Source organism: Pseudorca crassidens, chromosome 10, assembly GCF_039906515.1.
Source record: "Pseudorca crassidens isolate mPseCra1 chromosome 10, mPseCra1.hap1, whole genome shotgun sequence".
NCBI classification, from domain to species: Eukaryota; Metazoa; Chordata; class Mammalia; order Artiodactyla; family Delphinidae; genus Pseudorca; species Pseudorca crassidens.
Window position 1 is genome coordinate 11,098,682 of NC_090305.1, and position 19,428 is coordinate 11,118,109.

General features: G+C 46.3%; 1 long non-coding RNA gene across 1 annotated transcript in view; it reads right to left on the reverse strand.

Annotated features, from left to right (window-relative positions):
* Positions 1 to 17,210: 17,210 nt before the first annotated feature.
* The window catches only part of LOC137232965 (uncharacterized), a 118,686-nt gene continuing 116,468 nt past the window's right edge, over positions 17,211 to 19,428 (reverse strand). The window contains exon 3 of the long non-coding RNA XR_010947253.1: positions 17,211 to 17,536. This is a non-coding gene — a long non-coding RNA (uncharacterized lncRNA). The remainder of the gene's footprint in view (positions 17,537 to 19,428) is intronic.

Below are 19,428 nucleotides of genomic sequence, written 5' to 3' on the forward strand. Positions count from 1 at the left end.
ATCCTAATTGGCATTCATACTTTCCACATGTTTTTTAGGAGGAAAGGAAAAGGAAAGAAAGAACAACAACACTTTCAAGGAATCACGTTAACAATAAAGGAAACATGAACGCTTGCTCTCTTCCCAATATTATGTCCTCTTCAAATGGAAGGGAATACAGTGAAGAGATACCATTCAGCCCAGTAAAGAGAGGGAGCCTCTTAGGCAATCTTTTTGGTCCCACCCTTTGGATCCTTCTCCAACCTCACAACCAGAAGTGACTAGAGACACAGGGAGACCAGCCATAGAACCTACAGGAAACTCAAGGAAGACTTTCTCACTCACTGCCTCTCAGCCTAGCTCATTGGTGTTTTTCTGCAAACAGGCACAGAACTGACATGTGTCTGCTAGATTATTTAGCCAGTTTACAACAAATCATGAGGCTAGTGCACAATTATTGTGGGCCAACAAACATTGCTTGTTAAAATGACAGAAATCACTGAATCAGCTGACATATGGGCCAGTTGTTTCATTGATAAAAACACCATTGGGGTTTCCAGGTATTATTCTAGAATAAAACCACCTTGCTTTGCAGAGTCTCAAGGATCCTTTTCTTCTCTTCTCTATGCTCCCCTGAAGGAAAGAAGAGACACTGGCACTGGCCAGCTGTATTGGTTTGCTGTGGCTGATGCAACTAAGCACTACCGATGGGGTGGCCTGAACAACAGAAATGTATCATCCCACAGCTCTGGGGTCTAAAAGTCCGACATCCAGGTTTTGGCAGAGTTGCTTCCTTCTGAGGGCCATGAGGAAAGGATGTGTTTCATGCCTCTGTCTTTGGTTTGCACGTGGCCATGTTTATGCTCATACTGCATTCTCCCTGTGTATGTCTCCATATCCAAATGTTCCCTTCCTATAAAGATATCTATCGTTCTGGATTAGGGCCCACTCTAATGACCTCACTTTAATTTGATTGCCTCTGTAAAGACCCTACCTCCAAATAAGGTCACACTCTGAAATACTAGGGGTTAGGACTTCAACATATGAAATGCAGGGGGCACCTAGCTCAACCTATAACACTGACTCCTACAAAGGTGTCTTTGTCTCCGTGCACCATCAGTTCAGCTCTCCCCAGCATCTCTAGGGTCCACACTCTGTGTGCTCTGGCCCCAACCAGATAAGCTTACTGAAAAAAAGGGAGTGAACTTGACATGGCCCCAGCTCCAAATTCTTTCTGGTCTTCTAGTATCTTATCACCACAGGGAACGATGTTCCGTTCATCAGGGTCTCCTGAGGTCAGAGGAGTCATGGATGCCCATCTCACTTCGGGTTCACACACCTGCTGGTCTCACCACCAGACCTCTCTCATCACTTCACGCAGGCTCTTCCTTCCCTCCCTTTGCTGACGCTGCTCTGGCTCCTGTCTCCTCATTCTCTGCCCTGTGAGCAATCTTTTCAGATCTCACTCAGTTCATGTCTTCCGTGACAGGTGCTTTTCACCCACATCATCCGAACAGGGAGCATCTTGTTCCAATTTGTTTTACATGATTTGATGAAGGAGGGAGGAAGGACATTTTCTCCTTCCCTCTGCAATGTCTCAGTGGCTCGCAAGAGCTGTCACTGATATCCCGCTTCCAGATCTCAGTTTCCTGGGGCCATGGAGTCTTCTTCTAAGTGTCTTACCTTTGAAGCTTCTGCCAGGCGAGCAGAGATTGGACAGCTCGATCGCACGGATCTTAGACTGATGACTGCAAACATCCAGGAGATTTCACCCACGGTTAAATGAGAGGAGAGAGAGTCAGGACTTGATTTTCACTCTCCTGTATGAAAACATCACTTTTTAGAGATCCTGTTTTGTCTCTAGTGCTATTTCTAATGGAGTCTTTTCTTTCAAATTGACTTTTAATTTTGAGAAGCTACTTCATCTCCTCAGGATCTCATAAAAATTCTTCCCATTCAATTTGAAAGCAGAATCAAGTTGCTGGAAGTCATCATATGGATAGAAAGGAAGAGGTATGCTGTTGGGAGTGGCTTGTAAAGGGTTTAAAAATATAACATTTGACCTTATTTCTTTAAAAATGTAAAACTTGAGGATTTCTTCTGAGCATTTGGAAGCCCTCATGAACGGATGGGTGGGGAGATGTGTATCAATTAGGAGACCTCAAAACCACCGGTAACACCTGGCTTAGTCTTTCCAGGGAAGGAATACCTTTCTAGTGAAAACACAGGTGCTAAGGGAAGCACACTCTTTCAAGATGGAAATCCATTTTTTACAGTACCACTTGCTAACAGACCCAACTATTATCCCCAACTAACTGATGAAAAACTGCGAGAAAGACAGATCAAGTATAGGCACGCACCTAGCCCCATGCCTGAGACATAACTCTCAGTACATGTTAGGTTAAGCAAATCCCAATCTGTGTCGAAAAGTCAAAGGCAAAGAAAGAAAGAAAAGACCTATTTCCTAAGCCAGTTAAGTTCAATTCACTAAATAGGCTGTTTTTTTATACCAAAATGCAAAAGTGCCTTACACCAATGAGTAGATATGATCAAAAAAGATACGCGTTCAAAATATTTTGACTCCTACCCTTGTATCAATAGTTCCTTTGTGTAATAACAATTTCCCACATACTTCTTACATGATGACAATGAGAGTAACATGCAGTCTGACGGGCAAAACAGAAAAGTTAAGATGGTTGCAGTATAATGTAGAAGAGTATGTAGGCAAGCCACTTAATCCGGTCTTGGAGGGGAGAGAACTGTTGAAAGGAAGTGCTATCTCAGCTGAGGCCTGAAGATAGAGGGATTACAATAATCTAGAAGCAAGATGAAAGTGGCCTGCACAGCGCATGGGCAGCCAAGATGGAGAAAAGTAGTCAATTTAGTGAGATTTTAGGAGAAAGGATCTACCAGATTTGGTAGGACTGTTTCCTTTGTGTCTTCCAGGTCATGGTACTGAAGACGGAAGAGGAACAGATGGGAAGGTGATTTATTTTACAAAGCGACTAACAATACACTAATACATCTGCTTTGTCCATCTCTATTTTCACATGTAGCAGGCTTGTTTACAACCAAGTAAACAGCAGGTGTGCAGCAGATTTGACTCAGTTGAGTCTTTTTATACCAGTAAGTCCCTTCCACTGTCTCATTCACGCAGCCTAGCTGCTAGACTGGATACCTGAGTTGAGAGTGAAATTCTTCTATCTCCTTTTAAGCAGGAATCAGAGGCTCCTTTAGTCTACATGCCATGATATGATGACGAGGCATGCTCAGGTTGAGCAAACACTCATTTGTTCCGTGTGAATAAGACATCATTTATGTAGCAACTTCTGCCTGTTAGCTACTGGAGATTTCCCAAAATGGATAATGCCCCTGTTCTTGAGCTTCTACAATGGAAGAGAAAAGACAGAGTGTGGTGAGTGACATAAGACAGGTGTGGACAAATTCTTGTGAGAACAAAGTGGCGGGCACGTGCTTTGAGCCTGGGCTTGGGGAACAGCGAGGAGGGTGCTTCCAGGGAGAAGGTAGCAAGGAGGCTTCACCTACATGAATCGGTAGGAGCCGCCCAGATAGGCAGGCGCACGTGTGCATTCCAAGGAATCAAAACATCCTGAACAAAAGGATCAAAGTGGGAAAGGGCAGGGAACGTTGAGGAACAGTAAACAGACCCTGTGATACAGCCAGAGTGCCCAGGGTCACTGAGGAGAGTGAGAAGCAACCTGAAGGGAAGACAATAGGAAGGGCTGTGAATGCCAAAGCAAGGGGAGCCATGGACACACTGGGGGGCCATGAGCAATTGTCAAGCAACAGAGTGAGGTGACCAGCCCTGCTCTCAGGAGCAGCGTGTCAGTGGCAGATTGGAAGTGAGAGAGATGAGTGTTGGGGACACGAGCTAATAGACTCTGAAGCAGCCCTACCAAGATCTGAGGAAGATCTGAAGCAAGGCTTTGACAGTGGCAAGAGAGAAAAGGAGCAAGGCCAAGTGACATTTCTGCAATAGGACCTAGAAAAGTTGATGACAAACAGGATATCAGCTGGAAAAAAGAGAAGAGAATCTAGAGTTTCTGTCTTAGTTCATTCGGGCAGCTGTAACAAAATACCATACAGGTGGCTTAAAAACAACAGAAATTCATTTCTCATAGTTCCGGAGGCCAAGATGTCCAGGGTCAAGGCACAAGCAGATTAGGCGTCTGGTGAGAACCTGCTTCCTGGTTCATAGATGTCCCTCTTCTCACTATAACCTCATGTGGCAGAAGAGGGGAGGGAGCTCTCTGGGGTCTCTTGTCTAAGGGCACTACCCTCATGACCTAATCACCTCCCAAAGGCCCCACCTCCAAATACCATCACAAAACCGCTGTGATTAGGTTTCCACGTACAAATTTTGGGGAGGACACAAATATTCAGAGTAAGGAATAAAGGGAAGGGATGAAGAGTTTTCTAGAATTTGGAGAGTGAGAGTCTCTGAATAATTTGGGGGGAGGTTGGGATAGAGAGTCAAGTAGGAAAAGAACCAATTGCTGTTTACTCTGTGCTAAGATTCCTTTTTTGATGGTCTTTGAAAATGTGAATATAGGATTTGGGTTATTTTTATGTTCCTTTGGAGGCTAGACAGTTTCCCAAAATTCAGCAGTCCCTTCTAGACTGGACCACATGAGTCTGTTGTTTCTCTGGGTTACACTGGGGCAGCGTTGCTTTTAGAATGAGGATGAGTCCTTCAGCTATTGGAAGTGTGTAGACTACCCGACAACAGTCATCTGCATATATGAGGTAGGGGATGCTTTTGGAGGAAGAAGGTGAAAAATAGGAGGATTGACGGCAGAAGGTTGGGCTGTGCCAGGTTAAAGAAAACACGAGGAAGGACAAGCAAACAAAGGGGGCCTCAAAAGAGGAGTCATGAAGTGTAAGGGAAATGGAGCGGGCACAGGGTCACGGAGATCAAGAGAGAAGGCATTTGGGAAGGAACACTAGAACCTCTGGCTGGGAACCGCAGAAGCCTGAAATCATCACCTTCTGTGGTGCCCAAAATGAGGTGTAGATGCCTGTAGTTTTGACCCTCTCTCCCCTGGGAACAGCGCTCTCCTCCTTCAGGCATCCCTCTTCACTCCACCCATGTGCTTTCAGAGGAATGACTGTGTTGTAACATGATCTCACCCCCTAATCCACAGCAGACAGGCACGGGTACCTATTCCAAGCTAGGCCAGCAAGGCCCTTTCTCTAGGATTATTCTGCAAGGACACCATTGTTTCAGTCTCTTTCCAATGGCTAAAGCTGTCATTCAGAGGGTCTCAAGCTTTAGAGTAAATAAGAATGAACTACACAAGAAGTCTTCTTGAAACTCAGATTCCCAGGCCACTTCCCCAGGGACCCTGACTCAGTGGGTGTAGGGTGGCTCACAGGCCTGATGTTGACCCTGCTGTTCTGTATCAAACACGGGCGCTGCTGTGGGCCTGGCTACGTGCAGCGTGAAGAGAAGAGACGGCGCAGAGGGAAGAGATGAGAGACAGTTCTGGGTGTCCTCCACGCCCTGCCCCCAGCTCCGACCCTATCACTGGGTCCACATCCCAGATTTTATAACAGAGGGTTTCTCTTTGTGGGAACCAGTTCAAACGGTAGTCCCATCACCTGCAACCACAGAGTTCCAACAAGCTCAGAATTTGTAGGCAATCTTTTCCCTGAGTGCTTAAGAGACAGAGGGCTCGTGGACAATCGTCCCTTGAAACACTTGCATGCGCACCCAAAAAACATAATGTGCACCGCGAGAAAAAGCTTTGCGTGTATACTTTGTGTGTGTGTGTGTGTGTGGTGCTGATGAGAAAAAGTAGCGAAAAAGCAAGCAAGATGATCACGTACAACGCGCTACTGTTGCCACCTTCATCTGGGTGTGTTTGCTGTGGTGGGCTTGAACCTCAGCCCACGAGGGCCTCCTGCAGCCCCCCACCCTGCCGGAGGGGAAGAAACTTGGTCGCTGTTAATTCTGGAGCCTCCTTTCCCCTGGGCAGAGCATTTTACGTGGAGCAAGATCTCGTAAGCGGGGCCGGCACGGGCCGGACGCAGGTGCAGAAGGCAGCCATCGGCCCGCAGGTCCACCGGAAGCCTGCGCCACTGTCCACCAGGCGTTTCCCCGTCCTCTGTTCACAGACAGGTGAAGGGCAGGGGGTCATCCTGCTCCGGCCCGGGCCACACAGGGCCATGGAAGTCTCTGCAATGTGTGCTGAGGCCACCGGTCAGCCCCTGGAAGGAGGAGGCAGGGTACCTCTCCATCTGATTACCACTTACCCACTGTCTTTACTCCTTTCTTATCCCCAGGGAAAACCTCGCCTAGATTTGGGGGTAATGATGGGTGCAGGGACCCAGGCTCCCCTCCTGACATTTCTCCCTAAGGGTGTAGTCCTTTGAAACAGGTGTAAGACAGCAAAAAGCAGGCAGGCCATTCGCTCTCCATTCTACCCCATCCTTCCCCCCACACCCCCCACCGAGGCAAGGAGCATTAGGTGGCCTGGCTGCTCCGAAGAGGGAGGAGCTGGCAAAGGGAGAATGATGGGCTGGGGGAGGGAAGGGATGGAACAAAGGTTAGCTTTTCAAAACCATTATCTTGGCAGCAGATCCCGGCAAGGCTCCCCGTGCCTGCACGCAGGCAGGAAGTGCATGTGCATTATTAATTCACCTGGACATTTTTATCCTTTCCAGCCTGTGCCCCCGGATCTCTCTACTCTCTGCCACACTGGTTTCCTCAAGCCCAGAACTTGAGCGGCTGTCATTCCCTGGAAAGCCAAGCTCAGTAGTTTGGAGAAAAGGACATGCCAGTCCCACAAAGGAATGATATATGCCAAAGGTACTGCATTAGGCTCTTCATTAACTGGAGGGCGAATAAATTTATGAAAATCATGAGTCAGTTAATCCACTCCTTAGAACAATTAATGGCTAATTAACACGAGGACGAGGCTGAGCCCTCTGTTCATCTCCACTCACTCCTGAGCACCCACGTGCAGACACGGGATCCAGGGCAGAAAATGGGACTCACGTTGCCTCTATACTGTATATTACCCTCAGATCCCTGGCGGCATCCGAAGATGGGTTGGACTAAATGTAACCTTCTCTTAATATTGGAATTTCCGCTGAGGGCTCATGCATTTTTTTAACTTTTTTTTTTTTTTTTGCGGTATGCGGGCCTCTCACTGCTGTGGCCTCCCCTGCCGCGGAGCACAGGCTCCGGACGTGCAGGCTCAGCGGCCATGGCTCACGGGCCCAACCGCTCCACGGCATGTGGGATCCTCCCGGACCGGGACATGAACCCGCGTCCCCTGCATCAGCAGGCAGACTCTCAACCACTGCGCCACCAGGGAAGCCCCATTTTTTTAACTTTTTATAAAAACTTATTATGAAGACAGTCAAACATACGAAAAGCACGTCAACATCAACATCAACTACCTTCAACAATTATCAATACATGGCCCATGTTATTTCATCTATGCACCCCCCTCTCTGGGTTATTTTAAAGCAAATCCCGGGCTTCCTATTATTTCATGTGGAACTATTCAGTACGTGTCACTAAAAGAGAGGGACTTTTTAAAACATATTAACAATACCATTACCAGACCTAAAAACAAATAATGATAATTCCTCAGTGTCATTACATTTTCTCATGAATCTTATAGTTTTTAAGTTTGTTTAAATTCGGATACAAACATGAGCTCGGCGGTGTAATTGGCTGGTGATACTCTTAAAACCTACAGGCTCCTCCTCTACCACTGCTTATTCCTTACAGTTTTTTGCTGAATAAACTATGTCGTGGGCTCTTAGCCTTTGACACAGTCTGGATTTTGATGATTGCATCCTTGTAATGCTGGGGTGTGTGTGTGTGTGTGTGTGTGTGTGTGTGTGTGTGTGTGTGTGTGTGTGTGTGTGTGTGTGTGTGTGTGTGTGTGTGTGCGCGCGTGTGTGTGTGTGTGTGTGTGTGTGTGTGTGTCTGTCTGTCTGTCTGTCTCACATCTCCGTGGAAGTTAGATGTAGAGAGTTAGTTCGCACCAGTTTGGTTTTGTTCCGGTTCGGCAAGAATTTCAAAGGTGGTGGTGTGTGCTTCCACTGGGAGACGCGTGAAGTCTGGTTGTCACTCTTTTTGTGATGTTATCACAGCCACTGGTGATTATTACCTACAGCAGTGTTTCTCGACCAGGGGGATTTTGTCCTCCCAGGGAACATTTGGCAATGTCTCGAGACAGTTTTGGTCATCACAGCTAGGGGAAGAGATGCTACTGGAGTCTAGCGGGTGCATGCCAGGGATGCTGCTACAATGCACAGTCCCCCCAGCACAGAGAATTATCTGGCCCCAAATGGCAATAGTCCAAAGTTGAGAAACCCTGGCCTAGATCCATTTATTCATCTGGGGTTGCAAAATGTTATATTTCTAATTTCATCATTCATTTTTTTAAATTATTAGCACTAATATTGGTATAAAGAAAAACTTCCTAATCAACTATTTGATTTCCCCAAGGTAGAATTCATGGAGTAAATGTAAGCTAATGTTTAATTCTTTCATTTACCAGTTTTCAAACTAATAAGGTAGTTTCCTAGACTCTTCCAAAGGTGACCAATAAAGATTTTTTCTTATAAGAATCATGTATAAACTTGAGCGCATAAAGGGACTGGGTATGTTCCAACCACTACAGTGATTATCTTTACTGATGCCTAAATTATACCTTCTTTGGACATATGGAGCTTATTCAGGGGGGTTTCTGAGTCTTTCTGACACACCCTTGCAGACTTTAAAAGTCTGCTTGCATTTCAGGATGACAAGATCCTCTAGGGTCATCTTGTGTACAGTATTTACTTTCCTGGACTGGTATCAGCCACTTCTCCAAGGAGCCCTGGTTCCTTTCAGTGGTAGTTAGCAATCACCATCTAATTATGCATGTTAAGACATAAATAGCCCTTGTAGCATTTTATTTTTCTCTAATGATGGAATTTTTTGAACCACATTTTACACATGGAAATATTTATACAGTTGACCTTGAACAACACAGGAGTTAAGGGTGCCAACCCTCTGTACAGTGGAAAATCCAAGTTTAACTTTACAATCGGCCTTCAGTATATGTGGTTTCACACGCACGGATTCAACCAACCCCAGATCATGTAGTACTGTAACAGGTAGTTAGTGAAAGAAATCCACATATCAGTGACCCATGCAGTTCAAACTCACGTTGTCCAAGGGTCAACTGTACTCAAGAGAGTGGTTTCACCCCAACTCAAACTTAAAGCAAGTGGAAATTTTTGAAAGCGGGCAATACACCCACCCCCATTTCCAGATCCTCTCTTTCGGTCAGCAGGCCCAGGAATGGGACAGACTGTCCTGAACGCCCAATAATGAGGATACAATGACAAAATAGGCTGGATCTAGGGGGCCAAGAAGGCCTGGAAATGCCAGAGTTGTTCTGAACTCCGGGCCTCTGGTCTCTCCAAGACTAGGAATTTCCCAGGCCCCTTCTCCTGGGCTGCAGATGGAAGAACAAGTCCTCCAGGCAGAGGTGCAGGCGGGCCGGGGAGACCATGAGGAGGGTCAGCCCCGCCAAAAGTCTGGAACCTCTTCAATATCACAGGCCAGGTACAGAACTTTATATGAACAGATAGGCTATGGAATAGCACGCCAGAGTACCATTCACACTTAGAACATGTGACCTTGAAGAAGTTTCTACTTGTTGCAGGTCCCTCTGAGCTACATGAAGACCCCAGGGTGCAGAGACCTCTGGTCCTCTGGCATCAGGGCGTTTTAGGAGAAAGAGTGAGAAACACTGTGAGGCAATTCCAAACACATTCTGCTGCAAGAAAGGGCTTCTTACTTTATTATAAATTTAGGTAGCCTAAATTATATTGAAAAGTCAGAAAGTATGTCATTTGTTTAAAGTCAAGAATTCTTTTACAAAGGGAACTGCTATCTCCTAATTTCTCTTTTCTTAAAGAGTTTAATATCTCAGAGCCACCTAGCTCAAGTTTAAGCTGAAGCATGTCAGGTTGAAAGCAGCCTTAAATCCTTTCTGGAACAAGGTAGGAAATGATACAGAGACAAAGATAGAGATAGAAAGAGATAGAGATAGAGAGAGATAGAGATCTTGCGGACATATACATCGTGGAAATATACCTGCTGTCAGAAAAAAAGAAAGAAAGTGCCTGAATTTGTTTTAGCCCTGCAGCCACCTCTGAGTGAGCCCAGTAAAAAACTCCTCTGCCCAAGTGATGAGACCAGATTAGCGTGCTCCAGCTCTCATGTCCTGTGCTGAGGGAATTAGAAGGGGCTGATGGTGCTGGAACGGGGCTATTTTGCATTTCTCAGTGACATCCTCTAATGAGCTGACAACGCGGAACACCAGGCTGCTGTCTTGGAGAAATGAAAACAATCCAGTGGTCATTTCACATCCTATCATCCTAATGACAACCCGTGAGCTGCCTTCTTCTTGCCTTTGATTAAAATACATGGGACCTGCCCAAGGAATTGAGACTAAGATGCCCAAGAGGGAAAGAGACCAAAGAGTGCTGCGCGGAGGGAAGGAGGAGGCCTCCCAGGGAAAAACACATTTGGGAAAGTCAGAAAAGTCAAGGGTAACTAGGCTCGGTGTTGCTTGAAACTTGGCACTCTTGGAAATTGTCAGCTACAATGCCTGATTGACTTTCTCCAACTGAGCCAATGAGGGATTCCACCAAAGAGATCCAGTGCTATGTCGTGGCTCAAATGTGGTTCCATCCCCACAGCAGCACAAGCTATAGGGGTGATGCTCCAAGGTGGGAGTTCAGCTGGCATGCACCGGGACAGCTGGACCCATTAAGATGTTGAAATGCTGCACACTAGCGGCCGAAAACCCCTCCCCAAGCCCATCTCCCACACACTACCTCAGCTGCCCCCACCCTCTCCTAAAACCCCCGGTCTCACCCCAAAAACCCAGCAATTTCACTAAACAGGCAAGGCTTGGCAACAGAGGGTGCCTGCCCGCACCTGGATTCAGTGTGGTAGGCGACTTCCATTCTGACTGGTCCAAGTCTGGGCCAGACCCATGATTAAATAGTCATATTCCATTAGACATGCCCAAGAGACCGCCCAGCACCGCTGAGCCTTCTCAGGCCCTGCCAACAACCCACAGGGGTGGGCCAGCCGCTGCAGGACTGCTCTGCGCCGTCTGCCCCTAGGGCCTGCTGCCCGCACGATGCACTCCCCTGACCCTGTGGAGGAACAAAGGAAATGAGAAGCCTGGGATTGTCCTGGCTCTCAGAGGACTGGACAACCTTCTCAAGCCCGGCAGGCTTATCACTGGGACTTTTTACTGCCCTTTTCTTGTCGCCAACCCTCTTTAAGCTTCCTAAATTAATAATGATGAAGCTCTTTCAGCTGTATCTCCAGTCTGTTTTTGATGATTTCCATTCTCTGGGGCCTTTTTCTCCCCTCTTAGCCCTTTACCCCTCTCTCCTTCATTTGTATCCATTCTCAGATAATCACTGATTAGGTCATGGAGGGAGAGGGGAGGAAAGACAATTAAGAAAAAGAAAGAAATAGCCATTTGGGTATTGCTGAGTCAAAGGTCTGGATCAGAAACAATATGAAATTTCAAGGGCTGTTTCCCCAGTGAAAGGACAGAGGAGGAAGAGGACAGAATATCTCCAAAGGGTCACGCATAACATCTAGCGCACGGCAAAGAAGAGGGTGAGTGTGGAACACCCTCCAGGACCAGCACTTGAACCTGGGCTTGAGCTTGCCTGGTAGAAGCAGGGGAAAAGTTTCCCTCTAAAACAATCGGTTTATCATAAACCAATAATCCTCTGCTTTGGGATAACTATCTATTCTTTCTCCTTAAGGAGAAAGAACTACCGGGTTCAGCAGAGTTGTTCCTCCATCCTACCCCCATAGTATTTCTGCATCATTAGACTTTTCTTATCCCACTGAAGAAACCCAGAGAGGAAGCATTCCAAAAGGCCCTGGGCTGCCCACCTGGCACGCAAGAGTCTCTCTGTGCGGCATCAGCCTCGGGTGGCAGCCAGGGATTCCGCTGTCGACCTTCCAACGGAGGGGAAGGGCTGCCAGCTAAAGTAGAAAACCAGAATGTCACAGAGAAGTGGGGACGTATTTATGAATCACTCACCACTCTGCCGTAAGTTTTAGCTTCTCCGATTCCACCCAGCACAAGAGAAGTATGCTGGGTGGAAGTGTGCTGGGTGGAAGTGTGCTGGGTGGAAGTGTGCTGGGTGCGATTGTGTGTCAGAAGCTGTGCAAGCTACAGGGAACCGTAGAACAGCAGAAGACACTTTCTCTCAGGGAAAAAGCTCATTGTTTGGCTATGAGATGGCTAAAATTAGCCAATCTGTAAAACACTGACAATAATGACTATCTCTTTGTGACAGGCACAAGGCTGTGTGTTAACCCAATCTAGCTCATTGTCTCCCTGGGCACACGTCTAGACCTTTCCCAGCATTCCCTGCAGTGCCCACAGGAATGAGCTCTCGTTAGCGGGAGGCGGATAGGACGGCTGAACGTCACTTCCAGGACTGTCCTCTGAAACCTCTCCCACTGAGATCTTTCCTGGATTGTCTCTCGCTCTTTAGCCAGCAGGATGCAAACACCCAGCAGAGGACTGAGAGGCCCTACAGGAAGTGAAACCACTAGATGAAAGATTCTGAGTCCCTCAGAGACTACAAAGAACAGAGCCCCCCAGCCCAACAGACACACACACACACACACACACACACATAAACATGGGCCACACTGGCTATGAGATGAACAAAAACTAACCTTATTGCGTTAACCCACTGAAATTTTAGGGTCGTTTGTCACAGCAGCTAATGTTACTTACCCTATCTAACACACACGTGGGTTTCATTAACAGATAGAATGAGAAAATATATTTACAGTGCCTGGTTCTATGCCTGACATAGAGCAGGTGTCTGGCACTGTGCCAGAAACACAGTAGGTAGTAAATAATTGAGCTTCATTTTGCAGGACCAGAGCGAGGATTCCACTAGACGAAGAGGAGGGATCAACAAGTAGCACGACCCAGAGGCATGAAGCCACACGACATAGCCAAGAGAATACAAACAGTTCCCACAGCTGCAGGTAAAGATACACCAGGGCAAGCAGATACTGGTCAGACACCAGAGCAGAGAGGCCAGCAGAAGTCAGTTCTGGAAGACCCTTTATCCTTGGCAATAAGAAACTAACAAAGTGTTCTTTTTCATTTTTAACAACTTGAGACAGAATTCAAATACCATACAACTCGTCCATTTAAAGTGTATGATTCGATGACTTGTTTATTCATGGAGTTTTGCATCCATCGTCACACTCGGTTTGGGAAACTTTTCATTACCCCAAAAAGAAACCCTGCGTCCCTTAGCTGTCACTCCCCAATCCTCCTCCTGGGTATGTGCCTAGAAGCAGTGAAAGGTTTTTAAAAGATCACTCCCTGACCTACCACTGCCCAAGGCCCGACACGGCGCACACATGCACGTGCACACACACTTCTTTCATCATCCTCACGATGTAAGTGTGAAGACCAGCCCCAGGGACCTTACACTCCCCACCAGCTGAACCACTCAGGTGCCTGCCCCTGCACACCAGGCCCTGGTTTCCCGTCTCTGCAAGAAACACTTGAGGAAGCTTAGCTGAGCTGGCCTTGGCCTCAGGCAAATTCACACCTTTGGCTTCTGCTTCCTGGTCCCTCCCCCTCCAAAGACTCCTTCCTTCCCTCCCTCCCTGTCCTGCCATACATCCCTTTCCCCTTCCCTCAGAGGGACAGAGCCTAGAGGCGATCAACAACGGCAGGCCACCGTGGTCACACTTGCAGAAGTCCCTGGAATTCTCTCAGAACCCACGTGCATGGAAGACAGTATTGTCCTCGCGTTATTGGGTTGGCCAAAAAGTTCGTTCGGGTTATCCCCAAGACATTACGAAAAACCCAAATGAGCTTTTTGGCCAACCCAATAGTAGTGGGGAAACTGAGGTTCAGAGAGTTCAAGTACTGTTCCTAAGGCTGCACAGCAGGTGAGTGTCAGAGCCAAGTTTCCACCCAAAGCGTGGAGACGCGGGCAGCATTTAGGACCGCTCTCAGCAGTGTGAACAAAACTTCCAAACACCAGCTTAGTCAGATGGGGATGGTTTCTTCTCACCCAGCAAGAGGTCCAAGTGAGGAACTGGAACAGCACATCCTTAGTGACAGCCAAGTCCCAAGCTCCTTGTGTCCCTCTGCTTTGCCATCCTTAGTCTGGGGCTTTCATTTTCATGATCAAAATTCCTACTCTAGACCTTGTGCTTTTTTTTTTTATCAGAAAAGCAAGAGCTCTCCCAGAATCTCCATTCAGTAGGCGTCTCTTCCATCTCATTGTAACATTCCTGCTACAAACAAAATTAGCATTTGTCACCAAGGGAAAGAGGAGAATGGGTGCTGGGCAGGGAAGCAGCCGTGCAGGCTCTGAGCAGAGTCCAGACCCTTCAGCCTCTCACATTCGATCTGCAGTGGCTGAGGCCTGCTGCCCACCACCTCCTCCGCTCTTCAGCATGCGCTGGGCTAAACCACAAGGTGGGGCCTAGAGCTTCGGGAGAGAGGAAAGCCTTTCTAGATCATCAGCGTGATCAGCTGAGTGCACGTTCCCACGGGCAAGGGAAGAGGTTGCTCATTTCCTCTGGTTCAGCGGAGAAAAGTCCCCACTTTGGAAAGAGTTAGAAAGCCCTGGGAATACACCCACCCTCAACTTTCGAGCACTCACAGCTGCTGCAGGCCTTAATGGAAAAGGATCTGATGCACTCATTTCCAGGCCTGCCACAAAGCCCTTCTGCAGAAACTTCAGACTCTCAAAAGGGCTCAAGAATAAATTATGCATTAATCACCATCTGAAGATGAATGGAAAAGATCAGACACATATAATTTCTGGCAGCATTAACCTAGAAGCTGAGGGTTCAGGGGCTGGAGGGCAAGAGGTGAGATGGGAAGAAAAGGAGCCTCTCGGGGGCACTGACTTTACCTAGATCCATCTATCTTGTCCTCCATTCCCTCTGGCTGAACATGCCCACGTGACTGAGGAAGGTGGATCATGGGATATTTTCACCAAAGAAAAGAGCCTTCCTTGCAGGGCTGAATGCTGAGGCCTGGTCCCCTGGAGGTTATGACATGTTGAACCACTCCTCCCACATCTCACACTTCTGAACAAGATGTGATGTGAACCTCACCCACAGTGCCTTCTTCCCGGGCCCAGAATGCTCCCTGCTCTCTGAATATTAAACCTCTGAGAAGCCTTGCTAAGCATCATCTTGGGTTTTTAGCAAGCACCCTTTAAAACCGAGACCCTGGGGGGAAAATGTTCCATGCAAAGTACTATGTCATGGAAGGATTACAGGCTTCAGGGGCAGCAGCCCTGGATTCCAGACCTGGATTCTAGATTCGCCATGAGCCTCCCTGGTCCCTGGTCATCAGTCAGTCTTCTCGTCCATAAAATGAGGGTTGGAATTAGTGGAGACTAAAGATCACTTCTGGCTCCCATTCTATGTGTCTAGGGATGGACTCAACGTGGTATTTCCTTTTTGTATGAATTTTCTCAGAAAACGTGAATTAATCAAGGATATTCATGACAATGACATCTGAGTGACTACTATGAGCTCTGGCAAAGTACTTCAACCTGGTAACTCTCAATCCTCACAGCAATCCTCTGTGGAGTAGGTGGGTATCATTAACAGCTCCAATCTCCTGATGAGGTGACCAGGCACAGGGAGACAAGTAATCAACCACTCCGTTTCCACTGGGATGTCTTAGAGGCATCTCCAATTTAGCAGGTTGGAAACTGAACTCCGGACTCCCCCACTCCACCCCAGCCAAACCTGCTTCTCTCTCCATCTGCCCCTGCTCAGCAGATGGCAACTCCTTCCTTTCTCATACCCAGGCCAGAAGGCTTCAAGTCTCTCCCACCTCCAATTCATCACAAATCACGTCAGCTCTGCTCTCAAAAAATAACTGGAATCCACTGTTTCTTACCACTCCCAGTGCGACTACCCTAGCCTACGCCTTCACCGTGTGTTGTCTGGGCCATGGCAAGAGTCTTCTTACTGGTCTCCCATTTCTAGCCTCTGTTCCCCATCACGTGCACACACATACGTGCACACACACAAGCACACGTGCACACACGCACACACTGAGTATTTTTTATACCACAGCCAGCATGACCCTTTGCAAATGTAAGCTATGTCATTCCTCTGTTCAAAACTTTCAGTGATTTCCCATCTCATTGAGGGTAAAATCCAAAGTCCTTACGCTGGCCTGCAAGGTCCTCCAAGCCCTCCCCCACCCCACCCTCTCTCCTCCCCTCCCCTCCCCCCCACTCTTCCTTCAGCGCACCAGGCATCCTCCCGGCTCAGCCCTGGCCGGCCGCCCTTCCCCAGATATCCCAATGGCTTGCTTCACCACCTCGCTTCCGTCTCTCCACTGAACCGTTTCTCTGACTAAATAAAACAGCACCTCCCTCATCTGTCTGTGTCCCCCTAGCTTGGTTTGTTTTTCTCTTTAACTCGCATCTCCACCTGCCATAGTTTATATTATTTGTTTATTTTCGTGTCCTTCTCCCCCTACCAAAGGTAAGCTCTGTAAGGACAAAGGCTGCGTGTTCACTGTTAGGCCCCCAGGGCTGAAAGAGTGCCTGGCATTTTAAACAGTCACTCAGTGTAACCTGTGGTGGTGATCATTTTGCAATGCATAAGTGCATCAAATCAACATGCTGGACACCTTAAGCTTACACAGTGTTATATGTCAATTATACCTCCATAAAGCTGGAAAAAAATAAACCATTCAATAGATACAGGTGGCCCTTGTTATCTGAGTGTAATCTGTACCTGAAATTCCACTGGATAGGGAATTTGTGGGTAGCGGAAACCCATATTCTATTACATTAAAGGGAAAAATAAATAACGTGTTCCCTATACCACCTATATTCCTAATCACCTATAAAACAACCCACTGTGGATTTCTGCATGTCATTTAATACACCAATTACCTAATTACTTGACTCTTAATGAACTCATTAGTGCGTATGCTTGTGTGCAGTATGCTACAATACTGAAAGAATTACATTTTCCTTCTACACAGAAAGGAACTATATACTGTAATATAAATAAACAATAAAATGATTTGTTAAAGGTACATAATGAATGCCAATATAATTACCAAAACAAAATAAACAGGTTTCTTTTAATTACCTTTTTTATATAAATTTGTGGCTGCGTTGGGTCTTCGTTGTGGTGCGCGGGCTTCTCATTGTGGTGGCTTCTCTCGTTGCGAAGCACAGGCTCTAGATGCACGGGCTTCAGTAGTTGTGGCGCACAGGCTTCAGTAGTTGTGGCTTGTGGGCTCTAGAGCACAGGCTCAGTAGTTGTGGCGCATGGACTTAGTTGCTCCGCGGCATGTGGGATCTTCCTGGACCAGGGCTCAAACCTGTGTTCCCTGCATTGGCAGGTGTATTCTTAACCACTGCGCCACCAGGGTTTAAATGCTTACTGACTCAAGGCAGAGCTGGCCAAGTGAGACGCAGAAGTTACTGAACGGCACAACTGTGGGGAGAGGAAAGTCAAAGTGAGCTGGGGAAGGAGCAAGTGAGACCATCCAACACCCAATGCACAAACACTTCTTAATCATGGAAGCAGTAGGCAGTCTTCTCTTCTCAGCATTCAGGAGTCTGGAAATGGATGGATAACTGTGGATCATCGCCCAAAGTCACAAATGAGGCAGCAGGGTTTTTAGAAAAACACTAAAAACAGGCATCTGTTTTAACTACTATGTAACTATATAATTTATTATCCACACTGGGGACAATTTTGAAAGTGAAAAATATATTTTAAGAATTTCAAAAAATATATTTTTAAGCATTCATAGATTGACAAGTTGGTTTTATTATAATGGTAGGCCTATAAAATAATTCCAGTGAAAAACTATTTTCAAAAATAAAATCATTTCTAAAAATAAAACAATCAATCTGTATCCATTAAAGCAAAACATTTAAAATTATTTAGATTGAGTAGTCTAAAAGGTTAAAAATAACATAAGCAGAACAGTATTCTTATTTCATAAACATTTATTGTAATAAGTTCTAGAGTCATATCTATATCTACTGCTATGCTACAGGTATTTTTCTAAAGAATGAATTTTTAATATATATTTCTATTTTTTCATAAGATTGCCTTCAATCTTTTTCAAAGTTGCATTTCATAGTTTATAAATTTAAAGTTGCTGGGACTTCCCTGGCAGACCAGTGGTTAAGACTATGTGCTTCCACTGCAGGGGGTGCAGGTTCGATCCCTGGTTGGGGAACTAAGATCCCACATGCCTCGCAGAGAGGCCAAAAAATTGTTGACACCATCAGTTTGAGATAGGCTGGGACCTGGGACCCTTTGCTGCAGTGCTTGCACCTGGACAAACATCTCCTTGAGCAACAAAATACAAAGAAACTATAAGGGACTAAAAATAACTGCATGCATGGTCAGTTGGGGGCAAATTATGGAAACCAAGATACAAAAAGAACAAAAAGACCAACTGCCACTTCTGAAGAGCCCGGAGCAAAAGCAGGGTGTCAGGAGCAAAAGCAGGGTACTGGGCATGCCCCCTGCACTGAACACCACCAAAGGGGCGGGCAGACCTCCTAAGCCACCCCTCCAGCCCGACCCCTGGACCCAGCCCTACCCTCACCCCATATAAGGGACCAGTTCAACAACCCCCATCCCCCTGCCCCCGGTGAGCAGGGGAACAAGCAAGGAAGGGAATCTGTGGCTTGTTTTAGCTCCCCCTCTGCTGCAGCAGGGGCCTCAATAAAGCCTTGCATGAATTTCTCATCTGGCCTTTTATCAATTTCTAATGACTGAGGAGGCCAAGAACCCTGGCTGGCAACAAATTGACTCTTCTCAGTTGACAGCAGTATTTCTAATTAAGAAAATAGTCTTTCTACAGGTGCTGAGATATCTGGTAAGTGAAGAAGTAATTCTGATAAATATTCTCAATTCTAATTTTTTTCTTAGTGAAATGTGTTACTATTTCAGTTCAAATCTTTTCACAGGTACCATTCTTTTGTCATTCAGGGAAACTGTGACAAATATTTTATGAGACAAAACTCATCAAGTAAGTTGTCTCTATTTATGATTTTTAAAAATGTTTTGCCAAATTTAGATGCTACACAATCACAGAACTTCACAATTTCATTCCGTTCCAGTACATAATATAAATCCATCCAGTTAAATATAAAAGCTCCGTCAGAATGTTCTTCCTGTAAGATATTTCAAAGCAGAAGTATTTACTCTCAAATTTAAAATTATTTAATTTCTTCAATTCCTTCTTTGGTTTTGTAGGTACAAATTTTGTTTTCAATAGTTACAGTTTCCTAAAAGCTTCCAGAGCTGAAGTCTTTTGGCTCACCATTCCTTGAATACTTGATTAAAAATTACCAACTTATTTT